This window comes from Ochotona curzoniae, unplaced genomic scaffold, assembly GCF_017591425.1.
Source record: "Ochotona curzoniae isolate NIBS_2020 unplaced genomic scaffold, NIBS_Ocur_1.0 scaffold_3208, whole genome shotgun sequence".
Taxonomy (NCBI): domain Eukaryota; kingdom Metazoa; phylum Chordata; class Mammalia; order Lagomorpha; family Ochotonidae; genus Ochotona; species Ochotona curzoniae.
Window position 1 is genome coordinate 59,725,899 of NW_024467106.1, and position 22,698 is coordinate 59,748,596.

The following is a 22,698-nucleotide window of genomic DNA, read 5'->3' on the forward strand; positions in this document are numbered from 1 at the left end:
CATCCAGCTCCCTGCCTGTGGCCTAGGAAAGCAGTCAAGGACAGCCCAAGGCCTTGGGACCCTGTACCTGCGTGGGAGTCCTGGAAGAAGCTGCTGGTTCCTTGCTTTGGATCAGCTCAGGTATGGCCGTTGTGGCCACCTGGGGAGTAAACAAGTGGAAAGATCTTTTTCACTGTCTCTGCTTCTCTGTTTCCTTTACAATTAAAAAAAAAAAAAAAGTCATGAAATGGGGCTTTGGGAACTAGAGCAAGGAAGAAAGGTTAGCAGAGTGAGAAGTAAGATTGTGGTTATACACACAAAAGCACAGGAAACACAAGAGCAAAGCCCAGTAATGCTGGGTGAGGTCATATGAAAGTCACTGTTGAATGACATTGTACGGGATTGTTTCTGAGTCGTTTAGGGATGATGGAAGCTGGGCAAGGAGCAGAAAAGGAGAGTTCGCGCAAACAACCCTACAGTGCTTCCCACAAAGGCCTCAGCGGCCACTGGCCTCGCCACTGCTGCTGGTGAAGAAACGACCCTCGTTCTGCACGATGCCAGCTAAGAAGCCCGACTGAGCCAGACGGATGTCTTGTGTGGGTGGCAGGAAAGTGTGGTCGTAACCCAGCACACTGAGAGAGCCAGCAGGACCTGGGAGTCCTCCTACCTGTTGTTTCTTCCTCCAAAGCTTCCTCACCACGGGACTGGGAGGGTTCTGCCCTGAATTTCCTTCTCAGTACTCCTTTCTGGATTCTAAATTCTTATTTTTTGGACTTGCTTGAGTTTTCTTTTGAAAACTGTTCCTAAAAATATTTTTTTAATGTGTAGTTGAAGATGAAGCTAATTAGTAATTACTGTGTGAACTATTGTGATCTGCCCTTTGCAAAACAAACAAAAACAAAACTAAACCCAAACTCACCAGGACCCTTACACTCAGGTAACTTCCGGGCATGGCACTTCCAAGAGCCCAGCCTCCTTCCCGGCCGCAGCCCAGATGGAGTCCTGGAGCCGGTGCCACTGCTGCTTACTTGGCGAGCTTAGCAGTTTCTTACACATTTTAGCTTGTATTTTTAAATCTCTTATTAAAAAAGGATGGATTAATAAAACTATTTTGAAGCTTAATTTTTTGTAAAACAATTCTGGGTGCAACAGTGATTCCAAATAAGGGTAGCTTAATGTTTTTATGTCTTTTTAAAGATTCACTTATCTTACTTAAAAGTCAAAATTACTGAAACCAAGGGAGAGCAAGTGAGCTCTTCCGCCTGCTGGCTTTACTGCCCAAATGGCTGCCACAGCCAGATCTGGGCCTGTCTGAAGCTGAGAGCCAGCAGCTTCTTCCGGGCACTGAGGAAGAGTTCAGGGGTCCAAGGCTTTGGGCCATCCTCTGCTGCTTTCCCAGGCCATTAGCAAGGAAACGACGAGAAGTCAAACAGCTAGAACCCAAATTGCCTCCTGTAAGGGATGCTAGCACCACAGGCAGAGTATCAGCCTGCTAACGCACTGTGCCAGCGCCACAGTCAGCTAATGATTACTTTCAACATTATGGATGACTGGATGAAGAAAACATCAGGGGCAACATGGCGGCTTGGCAAGCTAATCCTCCTCCTCCTCCAGTGCCAGTGGCATCCCAGCTACTCCACTTTCAATCCAGCTCCCTGCCTACAACCAGGAAAAGCAGTGGAGCAGGCTCCTGACTCCGACTGGCTCAGTCCTGGCCATTGCAGCCATTGGCAGGAGAGTCAGCTGATGAAGATCGGCCTCTCGGACAAAAATACACTACGGAATACTACTAAGCCATAAAAAGACTGTCATCTTGTCTTTCGCAACTAAATGGATGCACAAGAAAATCATCAGCCTTAGTGAAATAGGCCAGTCCCCAAAAGATAAACAGTATACTGTCCCTGACTTGTGATAACTACTAGAATTAAAAAAGAAAAAAGTTCAATTTAAAGATACAAAAGTGATACTCTTGGGATTTTACTATACATCTGAGAAATGGTAGGCTTTTGAGCGTTACTATTCTTTCATTCTTTGTTATTAACTTCATTTTTTAAAAGATTAATTTGAAAGGTGGAATTACAAAGAGACAGAGCAAGATCTTCCATCCGCTGGCTCACTCCCCAAATGACCGCAAAGGCTGAAGCTGAACTGATCCAAAGCCAGGAGCTTCTTCTGGGCCTCTCAGGTGAGTACTGGGTCCTCTGCTGCTTTTTCAAACCATAAGCAGGAGCTGGATCAGAAGTGGAGCAGCCAGGATTAGAACCAGCACCCATATGGAATGCCAGCCATTGCAGGCAGAGTATTAGCCTGTTGAGTCACCACACTGCCCCTTATTACTACTTTCTATTTGCCATTTGTTGATAATGGAATAGTAAACACGTGGAAAATAAAACCCATACAATTCTTAAAAATAAAAGGTTTGATCTTTAACTTAATAATGTCAGTGGAAATTCCATTTTTTGGGTATATTCAACAGCTGTATTACCTGGATTGTATAAAAAATACAGGTCTGGGTCCAATGTGGTAGCCAAGCGGCTAAAGTCCTTGCCTCACACATGCCAGCATCCCATTGGGCACCGGTTCATATCCCGGCTGATCCAATTCCCATCCAGATCCCTGCTTGTGGCCTGGGAAAGCAGTCGAGGATAGTCCAAAGCCTTGGGACCCTGCAACTGCATGCGAGACCCAGAGGAGATTCCTGGCTCTTGACTTCAGATTGGCTCAGCTGTGGCCTTTGGGACCACTTGGGGAGTAAACCAGCAGATGGAAGATCTTTCTGTAAATCTGATTTTCCAATAAAAATAAATAATACATATATGTATACACACACATATATATATCCAAAACGCTAAAAATTACACTGCGTACAGAGGTGTCACGTCACCCTCTGCTGCTTCCACAGGCACATCAGCAGGGAGCTGGGTCAGAAGTATGAAACTCTGATATGGGATGCCAGCAGTGCAGGCAGCAGCTTACCTCAGTGTAGTGTGACACCAATCTGCTTTCCACTTCATTGTAACTCAAAGCCAAAGACCACTAAGTCTCCGCATACAGAACTAAGAACACCAGCTACAAAAGCCACCATGTATCATTACCACTGCAATCTAAGAGGTGTGACAACTTGGCTATGGCATGCTGTACCTACAGGGGCTTGGAGGAGCTCTGCAAATCACCTGCCGTATGCTTCCTCAAAGAAACATGTCCAGCAATTCGCAATTTATCAGCCAACAGTTTATCAGGTGGCATTGTGATATTAATACTACACTGTTTACAGTGGCAGTATCAATGGAAAACCAGTTTGGCCCTGGCAGTTATGCAAAAGTGGAAACACACAGTACACAAGCTATGAGAGAACCTTATAACCAGCCAGTATCCTCCCCCAATCCATCTCCAACTCACACAGACGTCCTTTAAGATGTAACTCCCCTCATTCCTCCAAAGAGATCTGGGCTACACATTCACACCCTGTGTGAGACCAGGGATCAAGTCAGAATTCTATTCTCTGGATTTGGAACACTCCTATTACTTTCACAGGTCAAACAGGATCTTAATATGAACACCCTTCATTTCAGTTCTAGGGACACCATAGTCAACCACCAGGAACAACAGCCAGCTTCTCTGTGGTCTAACTCCAACAGTCCCTAACCTTAGGGATGCAAGCTGAGGGGCCAGCACTGAGGCCTCCTGTAGTGCGACATTCCACAGTAGCGCTTCAAATCCTGGCTGCTCCACTTCTGATCCAGCTCCCTGCTAATGGCCTGGCCTGGAAAAGCAGAGAAGATGGCCCAACAACTTGAGCACTGTACCTGTGGATAAAGAACCAGGAGATAGAGTTTTCTCTCATTCACTCACTCTTTCAAGTAAATAAGCCTTAAAAAAAAAAAAAAAAGGATTCAGGATGAGTGGCAGCAGTTTCCATGGCATTTCTGTCTTCAGAGAAGAGTGGTCGCAGAGCTCTCAAGAATACCAACCACCCTTTACCCACACGTCGTGCACTGTTACCACAGGATGCACGAGTTCACCCTCCCAGGAAGGGCATGACATCCAACGGCAACCCACTCTAACATTCCCATCTCTCTAGCTTTCGGACCCCTCCTTGACAGTACACCAGGGCAGCTGTGGTACTGGTTTCACTTAGCATATGCCACCTTGGGGTTTACATTTCAATCAACAGATTAAACTGCCAGGAGCCCTTTCCTACTCTTCAAGTTGAACACTGAATCCAGATCTCTACTTGGTGGGTACAGATCAATATCCTTGCTCTGATCCAACCTTACGTCCCCTCATTATTATCTCACACCCTTAAGATCCATTTCTACAAATATTTACCCAGGCTGCCATCTAGGAAGTGGTATAACTAGCATCTTCTCCATTATTAATTTTAACACTGTTTACATAGTTAAGATGGATGCACGCCATGTCAGGCTGGGCCAGACAGGGCCAGGTATAGCACCACCATTGAGAGCTGACTGAGAGAGGGCAGTCGGGCTGCCTGCAGCACTTGCTAGTGAATGCCAGGACTGAGGGTGACCCATGCCAAGTCAGGCTGCAGCATGTACCAGCACACGCTGAACTGACTAGGGCTGCAAGTGGGCCTGGTAGGGCAACTTGGGAAACTTCCCTGTTAGGATGCAGCTCCCGCTAGTGAGTGCAAGAGCCTGGGCTGGCACAGGACATGCTGGCATGGGCTGGGTTGTAGCACCTGCTGGCAAGTGCCAGGACTGGGTGTGAATCATGACCGATGACACCGCAGTACCCCTGGCAGGTACAAAATCTGGGGCTGGGAGCCGGCCCAGTAGTGGAACTGTGAGCACTCCCCTGCTGGGCTCCAGCTCGTGCTGATGACCATGAGATCCAGGACTGGGGATGGGTCAGGCTGGTCAAGGCAGAAGTACCCACAAGCACAGTAAGTGTGAGCAGGGTCTGGGGAGCAGGTCAGGCCAGCTAAGCTGCAGTATCCACAAGTGTCAGATGGGATGCAGAACAGACCACAGCACATGCTAGCATTGGAGGTGCCATGATAGGCTGCGGGAAACTTGGCTGAGCTAGGCCACAGCACCCGTCAATTTGTGTGAGACAAATGGGGCTGGGGACAGAACAGATCAGGCAGCTGCATCCAAAAGAATGTGCAGGGGCTGGTGCAGGTGGTGGACCAAACCTGACCCTGCACTCACTGGCACACACAAGAATCAAGTCTGGGCTCATCCCAAGCAAGGTGTCCTGGGGCACTCCCCAGTGAGATGGCTGGACTCAAACCCCAGCCACAGGGAACATCACAGGTTACGGGGTCCAACCTTGGAGTGCATGCATCAGGTCTGCACCTCTTCAGCTGCTGATGCCCGTGCGGCAGACAGCACACGCCAGATGCCCAGATGCACACGGGAGATGTGCCAGCCAGCTCACCTAGGACAACCAGGGTCATCAGGTGCCTCACCAGAGGATGGAAAGCAGAACAAGCTGGACTACTCTCCTGGCCAAGCTTTGCAGCATGTTCTCAGGCCTGTGGCTGCACTAAGGTGGACCTGATCAGCCAACAGACCTTGGAAAGATTCTCTCAACACTGGTGCAATGAAGCAGGTGATGCCTCAGAACTGTCAAAAGCACTCAAGTAACACCCTCGGAGCAGTCTGTCCCACCTCGGGGTCTCTAGATGACTGTCCCCCAGCCTCAGGTGCTGATACAGTAACTCCCCTTTCCTTTCCTCCCTGTGGATATAGGAGAAAAAAAATTGAAACATTTGTCCAATCTACATTCTTTCCCATCTGATCCCTCCATACCCTAATCAGATGATCCCTCTCAAGTATGTAAATAATATTTAAAAATAGAATTAAATTACATTTTTAAAAACCTTGAAATATTAAATTTGAGTTGGACTGCTTCTTAGCCTTTTGGCTAACATCAAGTTTAGTATTTGTTCTTATCAGTTTAAATCTGAGTTGGAAATAACAATGGAAAATTAATTTTTAAATTTACTTTACTTGGGAAAAGAGGGAGAGACACAGAGAGTTATCATCTATCCACTGGTTCACCCCCTGCCCCATGGCCACATTGGTCAGAGCCGGACCGGGTGGAATTTGGGAGCCAGGAGCTTCTTACAAGTCTCCCCTGTAGGGACGGTGACTCAAGGACCCAGGCCATCTTTCATTGCTTTCCCAGGTCATGAGCAGGGAGCTGGATGAGCAGTGGAACAGCCAGGCCATGAACTGGTACCTATATGAAGATACTGGTGCCAAGAGGTGGAGGACTACCCTGTTATACCTATACCAGCCCCCTAAATCAAAATTTATATATTCTCCAAGTCTAATGAAAACAGAAACATCCTCTAAGCAGTAAGGCTTTACAGTTCCCAATTTTATTTCTAAATTTGGCTCCCTCAAAAATGAGCTGAAGGAAATGCCTGATACGTAGTTGGTTAGGAAAAGTGTTTCTCAGACATCATGAACACATGAAACGCTTCAAAGACTAGTGTGTCATGTATCAGATTAAAGAACCAGCTTATCTTATGACAAGCAGGGGGACAGCGACAGAGTGAGGACCAGACCTGCGGCACAGAGCAGGAGGCCCTGCCTGGGAAGCTGGGACCTCATGGACACACCGCTCCCTACCGATGGCCCGAGTACTTGGGTCAGCTCAGCCATCTGAGGAACCACCTGGACCACTGCTGGCCGCTGTGGGCACAGGAGGGAACAAACCAACAGATTCAAAAGCATTCTCTCTCTTTCACATTTTCAAATAAACAAATCTTTTAAAAATACAGGTTAAGAAAATTTAATTTTTTTTTAAAAAGCCACTTAGCGTAATCATGAAACACCTCAAATAGTACATAAAACATGACTTGGTGGTCTCTGCATTAACTCTCAACTTGCAGCTAACACATTAATATCCATGTGACTTGCATCCCGAAGCACACGCTGGACTCAACACTCAATATTCTGAGTCCATCTGGATTCCTCCTGCCTCCAGTGACTTCATCCACCTTCCCAGCGGACAAGATTCTGGAGACTCCTTCTCCACTGGCAGCTCCCCAGTCCACTATGACCTGTCCCCTATCTATCAGCAATTTCCCCACCTGTACAATAGGTATTAGCTATCTGTACCTGCCACGTGGAATCTGAAATGTGGCCCCAGGGGCTAGGGTTGCAGCACAGGGAGTAGAGCTACCACCTGCAGCAATGCCAGCATTCCATACAGTTCACATCCCAGCTGCTCCACTTCTGAGCTAGGAAATCAGCAAAAGGTAGCCCAAGTGTCTGGGTCCCTGACACCAATGCAGGAGACCTAGGCAAAGCTCCTGGCTCCTAGCAGCCAGCAAGGGAGTGAATCGGAAGATGGAAGACCTCGCTACTCTCTTCCAAATAAACAGGGACCAACGCAAAGACACAGAACAGGCTTCTGCCTGCGGCATCAGCATCCCACATGGGCACAGGTTCAAGTGCCACTGGCTCCCCTTCCCAGTTAGCTTCCTGCTATGGCCAAAAAAGGCAACAGAGGAGGTCGCTGCACTCATGTGGGAAATATGGAAGAAGATCCTGGCTCCTGGTTTCAGATCGGCTCATGTTCTACCTTTGTGGCCATTTACGGAGTGAACCAGCAGAGGGAAGCTCTCTCTGCTTCTCTCTGTAACATTCCATTTAATCAAACAAGAAACAGAAAGAAAAAAACAACTTTAAAAAAAAATTTATTTATTTTTACCTTTAACTTAAAATTAAGCTGAACTGAATCTTGAGATAAGACTAAGCACACTATCTACACGGAATAAAATCATGCTGTAACTACAGCACAGCTCAAAAGTGAAAAGGGGAAGACATCAGCACTTACTGGCACCAGCTGTTGTATTTCAGGAAATGTACTGGGAAATCTATAACCCTCCTCCATTTAATTCTCATAATAGCAAAGTCCCATCCCAGTTTACAACTAAGGAACTAAGGGTTTAAAAGACTATGGGCGGGGCCCGGCGCAACGGCCTAGCAGCTAAAGTCCTTGCCTTGCACACACTGGGATCTCATATGGGTGCTGGTTCTAATCCCGGCAGCCCTGCTTCCCATCCAGCTCCCTGCTTATGTCCTAGGAAAGCAGTTGAGGACAGTCCAAAGCCTTGAGATCCTCCACCCTCATGGGAGACCTGGAAGAGGCTTGAGGTTCGAGGCTCCTGGCTTAAGTTCAGCACAGATCCAGCCACTGTAGCCACCTGGGCAGTGAATCAATGGATGGAAGATCTTTTCTCTGTTTCTCCTCCTCCTCTTTGTATATCTGACTTTCCAAATAAAAAATTAAAAAAATAATAATAAAATCTTAAAAAAAAATCTTTTAGAAGACTATGGGTGATGAATCAGCTTTGTGGCTTCCAACCAACACAGTGGGACTCACTCTCAGCCCGGAGGTTTCTAACATGCTAACTCCAGAGCCACATTTCCTTTCGCAATGCAGTAAAGAAAATGCTCGGGTAAAATACTGTACACAGGCAGGCTGGGAAGTGAAAGCACAGTGATTACATTTATTTAAGACCAAGGACTCTGTCTCGCCAACCTAAGAGCCAAACTCGAGGTACTATTCACTGCATGCAGAGGCGCACTCAGGCCTCAACACCATGGCCTCTCAGTTCACAGGGAAAGGCGCTGCAGACACAACGCAAGCACAGGGTCAGTTAACAAGGGCGCCTGCCGCAGCCCCAACAGGCCAAAGGAAAACTCACACTGCACATCACCAAACTCAAGTCGAGTAGTGTGACCTCTCCGGACAGAAGGAAGGGATAGAACCACCCAACCTGCCCAGCAGACCAGTTCTTCCAGTGTCAGCAGGTTCACTCTGGGTAAGCCCTTACAAAAGAGGGTCACGTGATGCTATCTGAGCCTGACCCGGCTTTAACTGTTCTGTGGCTTGGTTCCCAACTTACTGTGGAAAGACCAATAAGCTGTTTTTACTTTCTTCAGCCTTTATGTCTCACAAACTCACTTCAGACTTTCAAGGAGCAGGCCCAGAGGCTGAGATGCCGGAGCTGGACACAGCTGGAAGGAGGCAGCGACTCCTCAAGTCATCCGGCTCCTGGCTCAGTCAGGGTCAGCCCAGCCCTGGGGGCACGCGGGAGGTGACCCAGCAAGCAGGAGCTCAGGCCTGTGCTCCCTTCCCCTTTCAAACGAAACTGAAATGTAATGCAAGCGCTCCAACAGTCTTAATTTTGTGCTCTGACAACACCAGTGGCCCACATTTCACAAGGACTGTTGGGAACTTCCGCTGCTCCTGGATTACAAGGGCAAACCAAACACCAAATATGGAAAACACAACCTCAGGAATTGTCACAATCTCCAGGATGTTAACATAAACTGGTCCTAAGGGGCAAACCTATCTGACCAAGGATCCTTTTTATTTAAACCCCAGTAGCATCTCTCAGAAGTGGTAGGACCAAGATCGCCACCACATTCCAAAAACTAAGTTACTGATTATCCTATACTGTTACTTTTTTCTAAGTTGGCAATTCAAGGCACTTTCAGAAGACAGCAGTCAGCCACAACTACAGATCCACACAACCGTCCACACTCAAGAAACACAACTGCCCCTGAACGAAGTGTGAACAGCCTTTCTCTGTCACTGCTTTCTGAACAATACAGCCTAACCTGCGCGGCAAGTACCTTGTCAGCTGAGTATTCAGGAGGGTGCTGGTGTGCCCCAGCCACAACCGGGGGACCTGGGCACCAGCCAGCATCACAGGTCCACACCCAGAATCTCCTGGGACAGACACGCAGGTACAACTTCACTGGCAAAAATCCGGAGCTTAACCAACACTTCACACATAAAGCCATGACTGACATCATGTATGCCGTCCCCTTTGACTGTCTCACATCTGTGGTAGCAGCAACTGGAAAATTTCGCTACTCAAACATGAAATGCTTGCCGTTTCTCCTGAGAAACTAGTACTATCCATAATACATGGCATAAAGATCTTGTACATGATTACCAAATCCCCCCATGGGAGTCCTGTCAACGACTGGTTCCTCATCAACAGAGGCTGAAGGGGGAGAAGCTGGAGGCATCTGCCATCAGCTGAGCTTCCCCCAAATTTCACAGCCTCTGGGGGTTCCAAAGTCACCACGCGTCCAGGCACGGCCCCTCCTCCCCCAAGTTCAGGTTCGATTCTCACGACCTAACAAAAGCTGCGCTGAACGCCAATCACCATACCTTCTTCCATCCCTTTCACATCGCATAGCATTCCTTCTAGAAAATTCGAACACAAGAAAGTTGCACGGGTTATTGGCATTTTGGTCCGAGTGTCGCCTCCGGCACCAGTCACACTGCACAGTGGAATCTCGCTGCACACCTCAACGTGCCTCGTGTTGCTCACTGCTGCACATGCGAAAGCGGCCCAACCACCCGCAGCAGCAGCAGCAGCAGCAGCAGCAGCAGCGACAGGGACGCAAAACCCTGTCCTGAACCCGGAATCAATGCACGAAATCATAAAAGGGCAGGCACATCACCGTAAAACACAAAGCCAAAAAACAACAACAAAAAAAAACCACAACTGCGTAAACAAACTTACGACGTTCCTCACCAGCACCCTCCGCAACGCCGAGGGCGCACCGTCGGTCACGACACCACCCGAGGGGGGCCGGGTCCGCAGGCCCCCGGGCCGTGGCAGCGCCAGCAGCCGCGCGCGCCCAAGGTCACCGGAGGTGGGGTGGGGAGCCCCGCGCGCCCCGCTGCTGGGGCAGCACCCCGGGGGGCACCCGCCCCGGGGAGGGGCAGGCGGGGCAGAGGTCCTGGGGGGTCCTCGGCGCCCCTCGCCGGGATTACGCAACGTCCCTCGCCCGCGTGCACGGACCCCCTCCCCGCCCGCGCCGGCCACCCCCGCCCGGCTCCGAACAAAGCGCGCGCCGAGGGGCCGCGCCGGGCAGCGCCGCCATGTTGGCGGGACGCGGGGGGCGGCGAACAAAGGCGCGCGCGGCCGCCCCGGCCCAGCCCGGCCGGCAGGGGGCGCTGTGCGGGCGCCGCCCGCGGACAATGCGCCCCGGGCCCCGCGGCGAGCGCTCACCTGCGCCCCCGGCCGCCGCCGCCGCCGCCGCCGCGCCCCCGCTCAGCCCGCGCCCCGCACGGCCCGCGGCGCTCCCTCGGCCCGCCAGCGCCGGGCGGCTCACCTGCCGGCCGCCCAGGCCGCCGTCCGCAGGCCCCGCGGGGTGCACCGCCGCCGCCGCCGCCGCCGCTCCCTCACGCTCCCGCCGGCCCCAGCCAGAGCCAGACGGCGCCTCCCCGCCCCCGCTCCGCGCCGCGGCCGCCGCCCGCCCCCCGGCAGCCACGGCGCACGCGCACTGCGCTCGCCGAACTGCGACGGCCGCGCCGCCCCGGCGCCCGGCGCCGACGGCCGCAGTGCGCAGGCGCGGCGGCGGGGCGGGGCTGCCGCTGCGCGGGGGCGGGGCCTGGCGCGCTCACCTGGAAGAGGGCGGGGCGCGGCGGGCGGGCGGCCAGGTAGGCGGTGGGCGCGTCTGCCGGCGTGGGGGGGCCCGGGCCTGGCGCGGCCTGGCGACTGCCCGCCGGGGGGCCGGCCGCCTTGGTCGCTGCGCGTCAGAAGCGATGGGTGCCTGGCAGGGATGCAGCGGCGGAGAGGGCGGGATGGGGGGTCACATGGCGGCGCCGTGCGCAGGACAGGTGAGCGCTGCGCAGCAGCTCCGGCGGGAGGAGGACCGCAGCAGGACGCGAGCCCTTTAAAAGGATGGTCCTGCCATCTGAGATGCCGTGGAGAAAACGGCTCCCCGGCCTCGCTGCGCGGAGATCCTGCCCGCAGAAAGCCTTACCTGGGCCCCAGCGCCACAGCTGGCCGTCACCCACTGGCCTGGGGCCACCCGCCACCCACCCACCCGGCTCGCGCTCCTCGCCAGGCTGGGAGCCAGGCATACCCACGGTTGCGCGTGAATTCACTGGACTTCGGTGTCAGTTCAGATGCCCTTTGAATATGTTGCTTTTTGTTTGTTTTGCAGGAGGAAGGTGTAGAAGGCGTCGTTAAGAACCATTTTTATTCCCACAGGCTTGAACCTGGAGGCCAAATCCTGGCTTCCGGCCAGGAGGGTGCTCGGCCTGGACCTGCAGCCGGGTCACCAGACCTCATTCCTCGATTGCGTAGCTGAGGAAGCGCCGCCCTCCCCAAACGTCAGGTCAGGTTACAGACCTTTTACTGGAAAGCCCTGGGGACGCTCCTTGTCTTTGGCACCTGGCACCTTGTCTATGGCTCTGGCACCTTTTCTCCCGTATAGGATGGAGAGGGAGACTGCTGTCGGGCCAATGACGGTGCTTGTCTCAGATGACACACTTGGCAGGCAGGGGCCAACCGGAGGACTGGCTTCAGAGGTAGCACAGTGTGTCTCTGTGTCAGCCGGTTGGAAAGTACTGGGTAGTAATTCGTGTCCTTGGCTTGCTTCCCGAGGGCAGCGCGGCGGGCACCAGGAGGCAAGGGAAGGTGTCGGGGCGCGGGAGCTGTGCTGGATGGGTCCCGCTGGGTTGCACCTCCTTGGCACTATGGACCTTTCAGTAGCTGCAGATCATTCATTTTTTTTTTAAAGATTTATTTATTTTTATTGGAAAGGCAGGCTTCGTAAAGAGAAGGAGAGACAGAGATCTTCCATTTGTGCTCCACTCCCCAGATTGGCTGCAAGGGGCTGAGCTGAACCGATCTGCAACCAGGAGCTTGGAGCCGGGTCCCAAGGACTCGAGTCATCCTCTGCTGCTTTCCCAGGCCACAGGAAAGAGAGCTGGATGGGAAATGGCACATCCAGGTTGCAGCCCAGCTCCCATATGGAAAGCCAGTGCTTGCAGGCTGAGGATTAGCCTGCGGAGCCCTCCCCCAGATCCTCCTTCTTTGAGCTGGATTATTGGCCTGTACCTACCCCCCTACCCCAGCCTTTCCTCTGGTGCTGAAAACCAAGCTGTAAGCTGTGAGGCCCTCTCCTTCCGCAACCCCTGGGTTTCCCTGTGTCTGGGGAGGGTCATGGTAAGAACTAGCAGGAATACGGAGTTTAGCAGCAGCAGTCAGAGAGCAGACAGCTGGAAGGGCCACACCCCAAAGCTCTAAATCTCTCAACTCCTCAAGGCCTTACTGTGCTGAAGCTCAAGGTGGGATTTTTACTCTCATACAGTTCACCGCTGTCTATCCGCCTGACGTGTGTAAAATGAATTTAGGGGTGCTCTTTTGAACATCCGTTGAGATGCCTTTGGGATACCCAGATACGTCACTAGAGTAGTCTACTTCCTCCCCAGCTTCCTGCCTAATGCACAGCCTGAGACAGTAAGTACTGACCCGAGTAGCTGAGTCCCCACTGCACTTGTAGGAAATCGAAACTGAGGTCACAGCTCCAGCTTCAGCCTGGCCCAGCAGCCCCAGCTGCTACAGGCATTTGAGAAGTGATCTGGCGGGTAGAAGAGCTCTCCATCTTTCAAATAAACGAGCACAAAAGCCTAAGGGAGTTGTCACAAAGGAGACTCCTGTGGGAGCTGCAGACTTAGAGCGGGCCAGACCAACGCCACCCGCAGCCCTTTGCCTGCGCCTACACTGGACAAGATGAAAGCCACTCTTAAAAACTTAGTGGGCAGGGCCCGGTGCGGTGGCCCAAGTGGTTAAGGTCCTCGCCTTGCACGCCCAGGATCCCATATGGACGCCGGTTCTATCCTGGCATCCCCGCTTCCCTTCCAGCTCCCTGCCTGTGGCCTGGGAAAGCAGTCGAGGACGGCCCAAGGCTTTGGGACCCTGCACCCACGTGGGAGACCCGGAAGAGGCTCCTGGCTTCAGATCGGCATAGTATCGGCCATTGCGCTCACTTGGGGAGTGAATCATCGGATGGAAGATCTTCCTCTCTGTTTCTCCTCTCTGTATATCCGCCTTTCCAATAAAAAAAAATAATAAAAATAAATCTTTAAAAAAAAAAAAAAACTAGTGGGCAGCAATGAGAGTCTGTAGGTTTCCATCAGAAAGCGCAGACTGCCCCAGGCCTTTACTATAACTAAGGCATAATTACTACTTTTGTTCCTTAGAGATAACTGCTGAAGACGTGTAAATAACTCTGCATTGTCCCCACAGCCTGGTCTCCACCCATCCCTCTGGTTCTATTGTCAGGTCTTCACTTTTTCTTTGCTAAAATAAAACTTCGTTTTTTTCTGCTCTTACCATTGTACCTGGTCTCACACAGCATCATCCACACCACAGCACGAATCCGGGTTCGTCTGACCAGTCTTCCTTCTGCACTGAAGCCCAGTCTATCAAATGGTTCTGGACCCAATGCTGAGTGGAAGAGAGCTGATGAAACAATCCGCAGACAGTTGGAACTTTGTGTGAGCTAGACACGGGAGACCTTCTGAATCCTGGTGACGTTTTCCCGTGTTCATGGCAACTTAAGAGATTGCTCCGGTTATTAGAGTTTTGCCAGATCATTTACAAGCGAGTTCTAGTTGCTACAGTTGTTTTCGGATAGCTTAGAAACATGCATTTCGTGCGGAGTTAAGCTCACGTAGCAGGATATTAGCACCTTGTGAGTCTAAGTGAAGAGCAGTGTGTGTTCATTGCACATGTTTTTCGATTTTTCTGGACAGCTTCAAAGTAAAGAAATTAACCGAGTTACTTTATGAATCTTTGAAATGCTAATTCAGGTTGATCAGTTTGTGAGTGTTAACTTGGCTCACCAAATGTGTTTGCAGATATTCAAACATTTTTTAAAGTTTTCTCAAACACGCTGAGGCCGGTGCATGGAATTGCAGGCTAAGCCTCTGCCCACACTGCCAGAATCCCGTAAAGTTACCAGTTCATGTCCCAGCTACTGCACTTTCTTTCTTTCTTTTTTTTTTTTTTGAGAGTTATTTATTTTTATTGGAAAGGCAGATATACAGAGAAGAGGAGAGACAGAGATAAATATCTTCCGTGCGATGACTCATTCCCCAAGTGACTGCAATGGCCAGTGCTGCCAATCTGAAACCAGGAGCCAGGAACTTCCTCCAGGTCTCCTATGTGGGTGCAGGGTCCCAAGGCTTTAGACTATCCTCGACTGCTTTCCCAGGTCACAAGCAGGGAGCTGGATGGGAAGTGGAGCTGCTGGGACTAGAACCAGTGCCCATTTAGGATCCTGGCATATTCAAGGTAAGGACTTTAGCCGCTAGGCCATTGCGCTGAGCCCAACTACTGCACTTTCAGTCTGCTCCCTCCCAATAGCCTTGGAAGGCAGGGGCTCAAGTCCTTGGCTCCCTGCACCCATACGGGAGGCTTGGCAGAAGCTCCTGGCTCCCAGGTTCGCCCAGGTTCGGCTCAGCTCTGGGTGTTGCAGCTGTAGAGAAGAGAACCAGCACATGGAAGCTCTCTGCCTGCCTCTCTATCTGTAATCCTGTCTCTCAACTGAATTTTTTTTTTTAATTGGAAAATCAGATATACAGAAAGATGAGAGACGGAAAGATCTTCCATCCATTGATTCACTCCCCAAGTAGCCACAATGGACGGAGCTCAGCCAATCAGGAACCAGGAGCCTCTTCCGGGTCTCCCATGCAGTTGCAGGGTTCCAAGGCTTGGGGCCGTCCTAGACTGCTTTCCCAGGCCACAAGCTGGTTAGGAAGCAGGGCAGCCAGGACCAGAGCCAGTGCCCGTATGGGATCCTAGTGTGTGCAAGGTGAGGACTTCAGCCTCTAGGCTACCATGCTGGGCCCAAAATAGAATAAATCTTAAAAATGTCTCAAACACAAAAGTAAATCAATTTCTCAACCACCCTCCATTTCTGGAGATTAGGTCAGAGAACCTGTGTATCCTTCCCACAGCACCTGATTAAATACAAATCGACAGTGAAATCCTTGCTGGGGTGGGGATTGGGCCTAGCAGTTGAATCGTGGATTTAGATGCCCATGCCCAAGTTAGCTCAACTGCCAAGTCCAGCTTTCTACTAGTGACACTTGGGGCAGCAACAGAAGCTGGCTTCCATATTCAGGTCTCTGCCATCCACAAGGGAGACCTGAATTTGCATACATGCCTCCAACCCTGGCTCTGGGGAATCTGGGGGGTGAACCAGAGCAGATTCCCACCCTGCTTTCCAAATAGATGAAATAGAAAACTAAAAGGAAGAAAGAGAGCTTTGTCTTATAGTAAGTAGTCTTGTCTTTCTTCAAACTCAGTGTTTCTCGGTCCTACTGGGAAAAGGGATTTTTGCCCCCAGGAATGGGAGAAGAGCTGACAAGGCATGGGAGGGGTTGTCAGTACTGTGAACCTTGGTCTATTTGCTGATGTTGGAGTAATAATTGGAAATCTTCACTTTCCAAATTATTTAAGACTACTTTAAAAAAAAAAATCTGTCTACTTGTTTGAAAGGGAGTTATATGGCAGGAAGGAGAGACAGATCTTCCATCCACCAGTTCTCTCCCACACCTCACCCCCTCACATGGCCATAACACTGGGACTGGACCAGACAGAAGCCAGGAGCCCAGAGCTGCTGCTTGGTCTCCATGTGGGTACAGGGATCCAAGCACTTGGGACATCTTCCGCTGCTTTCCCAAGCACATAAGCTGTGAACTGGATCAAAAGTAGAGCTGTTGGGTCTTGAATCAGCACCCATACAGACTGCCAGAATTGCAGGTAGAGGCTTCACTTGCTATGGCACAATGTCAAGCCCTAATTAAGACTTACTCAACACATCAAAAAATACCCAGTATGCAGTGTGTATTCCAAGCATGCGGAGAGTTCTTTACATTGGCTTGACTTCCAGGTGGATAATCTTGATGATTCACCATTGGTGGCTTCATGGATCATCTCAGTGGTATCAATAATGCGCCCTTTTGCAAGGCTCAAAGGTCATCCATGTTGGACCACTCAGGATTCCCACAGCGGTCTTCAGTTTGACCACGGCTTGTGGCGTTACCTACTCCAACTGTGAGTGTGTTTCTTGGTGAGTATAATCAAGGAACACACAAAGAGGCATTATCATACGAGCTCCTTTGCAGAAGAGAAGCTGAAGAGACTGCAGAGGATCACGGCCACCGCCCTGGCTCAAGCAGTGGGAAACAGGGATGTGAAAGCGGAAGTTCTTGCCTTCAGGCAGGAGCGGCACAAACTCGGCTCCTGCAAGTGCAGCATGGAGACATGCTTCCTTGTCAGGAGGCCTGAGCTCCTCCCAGTGCATCCTTAAGACCCAGGTAAGCTAACTGTTTGGAACACAAATGCTCAGTGGTCCTGACTGGTTGCAACTGGTTTCTAAGGGGTTTCTCTGCTTTGTTGGAATCATCTGTTTCCTCCTTCTGAGCCTGAAAAACAACTTTGAGGAACTGCTACTTTTTGTCTGGTTACCCAGGAGGAAGGAGGGGCTCTTCAAACTCTTGTTACTTGTTGCTCTGTGGTGGCTCTCGATTGTGGCTATTATCATAATGCAGTCATAACCTGTGAATCCTATTAAGATGGTGGCCTAGGGATGGGACAGAAGCAGCCCTTATGTGTTGGTCCTACAAGATACTGAATTACATCCCTGAGAGCCACAGTTGAGATAGTACCATTAAACTGACCTGGTCTAAACCTGTCGCTGAAAGTATGTAATAATGTTTGACCCAAAGTGGCTTCCATACATGGTGCACTGTACCCTAGCTTGGTGTGTAGACCAATCATAAGCTAACGTAAGACTAATGCTGTTGTAACAAAATCACTTAACCTCTGCCAATGACAGCTGTGAGTCAACCAATCATGGGCTCCCAAAGGACAAGACTATGCCCACACAAATAACCTACTGCAGCTGGTCACGTGATGAGGTTGGACATTCTGAACCTGTCTCCCTCCAGACTGATGCCCAGTTCCAGAAACTTTTTCTTGCTCAAATAAACCGTATTAAATGCATACTCCCTATGGAAGGAAACATGGGATCTAGGGCTGTACATCAGCACAGAGGTGACCTGAACCTGCCTGGAGGGTCAGCAGTAGCATCGGAGAGGGGATGGGAAGAAGGGGTGCCACAGGTACCGGAAGTGTCAGGGCCAGAAACAAACTGGACCTGCCAGCCCCTGCCAGGAGCGTCATGAATGCCGTTGAAGGTGTGTAGGTGGTTTCAGGCTCCATTCATCGCCTTGCTGCAAAAAGTATCCATCAAGGGGAGTAATCAGTTAAAACAAAATGAGGCAGGTATGGCCAAGAGGAGCCACACCCCACCAAAGGCCTCACGCCCTGCTTCCTAACTCTTGCCAAGCTGACTCCCTCTCCAGGGTATGAGCCCAGAAAGGAGTTGCAGGTTTGCCCCTTCTCTCCTAAGAAGAGAGGCCTAGCCTGCTTGCTTACCAAGAAACCTCTTCCACTTGGACCCAATACAAAATAAATAGCACAGAGTGTATTTCAGCAAAGACCCATTCATGATTCCAGCAATGTCTCAAACCAGGAGCAGTTCAGAGAGCTTTACTGGGCAACACAGCACTGAGAATATGGATGAGAAAAGACTGAAAAAAATAGGAAAAAGGAGCAAAAAGATACTGGGCATTGCAAAGGAAGAATTGAGGCAGAGAGGATTTCTGTATCATGCAAGCTAATCCTGGCCAGTTTGGAGATCTGACTTAATATCTCAAAAAAAGAAATTGCAAAGTATCTGCATTTTGGCACCATGTTAAGCCATCACCTGCAATGCCTTGACACCATTGTTAAGGTAGTTAGGTATCACCTGACTTAAAAAAAGGTTTTCCTAACATTTCTAAGCAAAATCTGTATCTGTAAAGAAAATCTCAGAGTTGGCACGATGGGTCAGATGGCTCATCCTCCACCTGCAAGTACTGGCATCTCATATGGGCACTGCTTCATGTCCCGGCTGCTCTACTTCTGATGCATCTCCTTGCTTATGACCTGGGAAAGCAGAAGACCATGACCCAAAGCCTTGGGACCCTGCACCCATGTAGGAGACCAAAAAGAAGCCCCTGACTCCTGACTTCGGATTGGTCTAGCTGCAGCCTTAGCAGCTACTTGGGGAGTGAACCAGCAGATGGAAGATTTTTTTCTGTGTCTCTCCTTCTCTTTATAAATCTTCCTTTTCAATAAAAATAAATAAATCTTTTTTTTTTTTAATGAAATGTGGGTTTATTGGGGCAGTGCCCACTCTGTACCAAGAAGAAAAGGATGGCTATACATCACTGGGAACTCATTAACACACAAGGCAGCCACTGGAATCTGCATCACAAGCCTTGCTCTGGTTCGCCACACTTGTCTTGGCTTTCAAGTCATGCAGAAGAGGAGGTCTCCCAGCATCATCCGGTCTCTGTCTCAGGTGATTGTTGCAGGGAAAACAAGGAGAGGAAAGAAGAATTTCCACTCAGACAGACCAGTGAGCAAAGCACAATTTATTGATTCAGAAATCTGCCACAGTGGTCTGGTGAGGGTCTTCAGGAGAGGAAGATCCAAAAATCTGGTCAAAATGGAATCGTTAGAACACAATTGTTGGGTGCAGAAAAAAAGAAAAAATAAGGAATAGCTGCTAGCAATCAGATGGAGAGGATGAAACCCATTGGAAGGCCAGAACTGCAGTCGTGGCTAGCCTGCATGGTGAAACAAAACACTCCCATGCAGGTGGCATAGGTAACTCCAGTCTGTTCTCGTAAAAGGAAAGCTCAGGAGGGTGAAATTACTTTTCCCTTGCTATTTTTGAAAGATTTATTTTTATTGGAAAGGCAGATATACAGAGAGGAGGAGAGACAGAGAGGAAGATCTGTCTGCTGATTCACTCCCCAAGCAGCTGCAGGGGTTGGAGCTGCGCCGATCCAAGGCCAGGAGCCTCCTCTGGGTCTCCCATGCAGGTGCAGGGTCCCAAGGCATTGGGCTGTCCTTAACTGCTTTTCCAGGCCACAAGCAGGGAGCTGGATGGGAAGTCGAGCTGCCAGGATTAGAACCAGTGCCCATATGGGATCCTGGCGCATGCAAGGCGAGAACTTGGCTACCATGCTGGGTCCTTCCTTGCTATTATGATAGGACTGGAAACCAAAGGAATGAGGACCAGTGCTTTTGGTCTGGACAATGACATCTTCGACAGAAAAGCAAGCATTGTGCACCCTCTTAAAGATAGTTCACTAATTCCTTTCTGTCCTGATAAGACTGGAAACCTAGAGGAACTGGGATTGACATCTGGGTATACTTCAAGGGAACTCTCCCTTGCCATTTGCAACAAGGACCTGCCTCTGTCTGCCTATCCACTTAACTCCTTACAGAATGATTAGTTTTCATTGTGAAGTCAAAGTGTGACAGACGGGTTAATAGGTCGTCAGAGTCACCTCTCTGTTGGGATGAGAAAAGGGGGAGTCTCTTTAAAAGCTCACAAAATACTTCTGCCCAGAAGCTTCTGTCTTAGCAAGACAGAAGTGCCTGCCCACTGTTGTTGAACAACACTCCAAGATGGTTGGAGGCACTGTTGTAGAACCCTAAACTGGGTCCCCTTGCACAGTACACAGAAAGGCAACCACTGACATCAGGGTCGTAGGAGAAAGTAGGTGTTTATTGCAAACTATTGCTTAATTCCCAGGCTCCTCAAGGAGTTAGAAATACAGGGCCTTATAGGTTGAAATTGGGGCTAAGAGGTGCGTGATCAGCTCATGTCCAAGTTCTCGGTTGGTCACTGAAGTGTGTGACCTTCCTTTGATTGGACCAGTGATACTGTGACTTTTAGGGAGTTTACGATGGCCTGGTGGGCTCCAGCTAGTCTGGGGGTTACGTGAATGTGGCAGTTACATACTGTCCAGACCTGGACTCGCCCTACGCAAATCACATCAGGACAATATTGGCCATTGATGCTCTTATCTGTTGGAGAACAAGTGTTATCTTGAGTCAGATGATTTGAACTGAGTAAGGTCAGCTGTCTCTCCCTTGTCAGTGGGTTTCTTTTGATAAAGGGCAGGCAAGGACATCTTGTGCCAAGCGAGGCATACAGGAGGTTGGGGCCTGTTTTTACATTATGAGTGCTCTATTTCACTGCCCTTCTGAGCTTGTAGCATAGCTTAAGAATGGAGAGAAGTTACCAGTCACCACCCTGGATGACTTTTTGTCTTACCAAGCTAGACAGAGCTACACTTTGGCCTTCTGATGACATTTGTCCCTACACTGTTGTTGTCGTCAGCCATTGTTCCACTTACCCAAATTTTGCTTATGGGACACCACTTCCACCAATTCCTTGGATCTTCCTCTCTTGAAAACTCCACTCCTGATGCTATGCAGGTTTCCATCTTTAGTATCTTTTTAAAAAATCTAGCTTTTTACACTGAACTTGTCTACATAGAAGTTCTTTTGTGTGAGACAACAACTGAGGTTGTTTTCTTCTTCTCACATGGAAATTCCCCAAGCCTCCTCCTTGAGAGTGAGTCGTCCCTCTGTGTCCGTGAACTATACATCCCAATTCCTATTTGGTTCTCTCTCATTGGTCTGTCTTTGGCTAATAGGAACTCACCACAGAGAGGATGGGGGATGATGTTCTCTTATTCATCACCTAGGCCAGCCGCTCACTATACTGTCTGCTAGAAAATCAGACAGCAGTGAGACTGTGAGGGACAAATGTTACCGTCAAAGCTTGCTGGGTGCTTTGCTCAGCTTAGTATACAAATAAAAAGGTGGGAATCAATTGCTGACGGAGAAGTTTCAGTTGCAAAGTGCTTGCAAAGCGATCGAGTGAACATGGAGAGAAGGAAGGAGAAAGCATTCCAGGAGCAGTCCAGGAGGTGGTGTGTCTTTTGAAAGGAAAGAAGAGACACCAGAGGGTGTCTTGGGTTTTCAAGCATTCCCTGACTTTGTCTGGGCTGGGACCTGCGGAGAAGAATGAGAATGATCTCTCAACCAGTTAGAAAGTGACTGGGTAGCTTCTGTGCTGCCCACTTGTAAGAATGGTTCCCTGGGCAAGGTTTCAGCTGGCTTGGACGGTCACAGCAAAGAGGACCCCTTTCCTCCAAAGAGCCCTGTCTATCAAACGGCACTCTCCACATTCACGCAGGTTATAACTTTTACCTCCTTGCTGTTGGAATTGCAGCAAACTCACACATCAGAGTGTCTCAGGCCTCTAGGCTTCCCAAACAGCCCACGTGCTTCCTGAAACAGCACCGTGGCATGCAGAAGACCAGCAGAGCCCTTCCACTGGCAGCCTTGACAAATAAATGGACCACCACCTGCTGCCCAACCCCTAGCAAGCAGGGAATACAAAGTTTACATATTTGAGTGTGTTGGTTCTTCAAGGAGGTTTTATCACCTGCAGCTCAGGAAATGTCAACTGAATGGAAGATTCTGAAACAAACAGCAGGAGCAGAGCTGAGCCATCTGGTGGACTACCTGGCTTCTTTCCCGGCTCCCTCACTCTTGCGTTCTTCTGGGCCACTTTCTGCCCAGCCAAAACATAAATGCTTTTACATGTCACCTCCTTCGAGAAGCCTCTTCTGACCGCTGATGCCCGTAGATGGCTCCCTGCTACACTGTTGTCCTTACATTCTTGGGGCATCTAGAGGGCAGAGCCCAGGTCTGTTTTTGTTATCAACACACCCTTAGATTCCTGGGAGAGCTCAACAGGTACCTATCAGAAATGAACACGGGACTTGTTCTGGGAGTGTGTGTCGCTGTATGAAGCCATAACTCATGGGAAGGACCTCCGATACCAAGTGACAGGGTGAAGTTAAACTGCCTGCCCACTTGGTGTGACCGTATTCTGTTCAATGGTCAAAGGAAGTTCTGTACAGAACTAAACACAGGTGAAGCAGCTGGGCCATAGAGTGGAAAACAATGGGAGAGATTTGGTC

The 22,698-nt window shown here is 50.1% G+C and overlaps 1 protein-coding gene and 1 pseudogene across 8 annotated transcripts in view; one reads left to right on the forward strand and one right to left on the reverse strand.

Annotated features, from left to right (window-relative positions):
* The window catches only part of SPIN1 (spindlin 1), a 63,669-nt gene extending 52,517 nt beyond the window's left edge, over positions 1 to 11,152 (reverse strand). For 3 of the 8 annotated variants that reach the window (XM_040963695.1, XM_040963706.1, XM_040963704.1), the window contains exon 1: positions 10,511 to 10,709. The gene's annotated coding sequence lies outside the window, so the exon portion shown is untranslated. Of the gene's footprint in view, positions 1 to 67; positions 101 to 646; positions 797 to 10,510; positions 10,710 to 11,105 lie in introns of those variants that run through there. The other 5 variants (XM_040963699.1, XM_040963708.1, XM_040963697.1 and 2 more) reach the window with 5 other exon arrangements.
* LOC121145183 lies at positions 5,852 to 6,013 on the forward strand (annotated as a pseudogene).
* Positions 11,153 to 22,698: the final 11,546 nt, after the last annotated feature.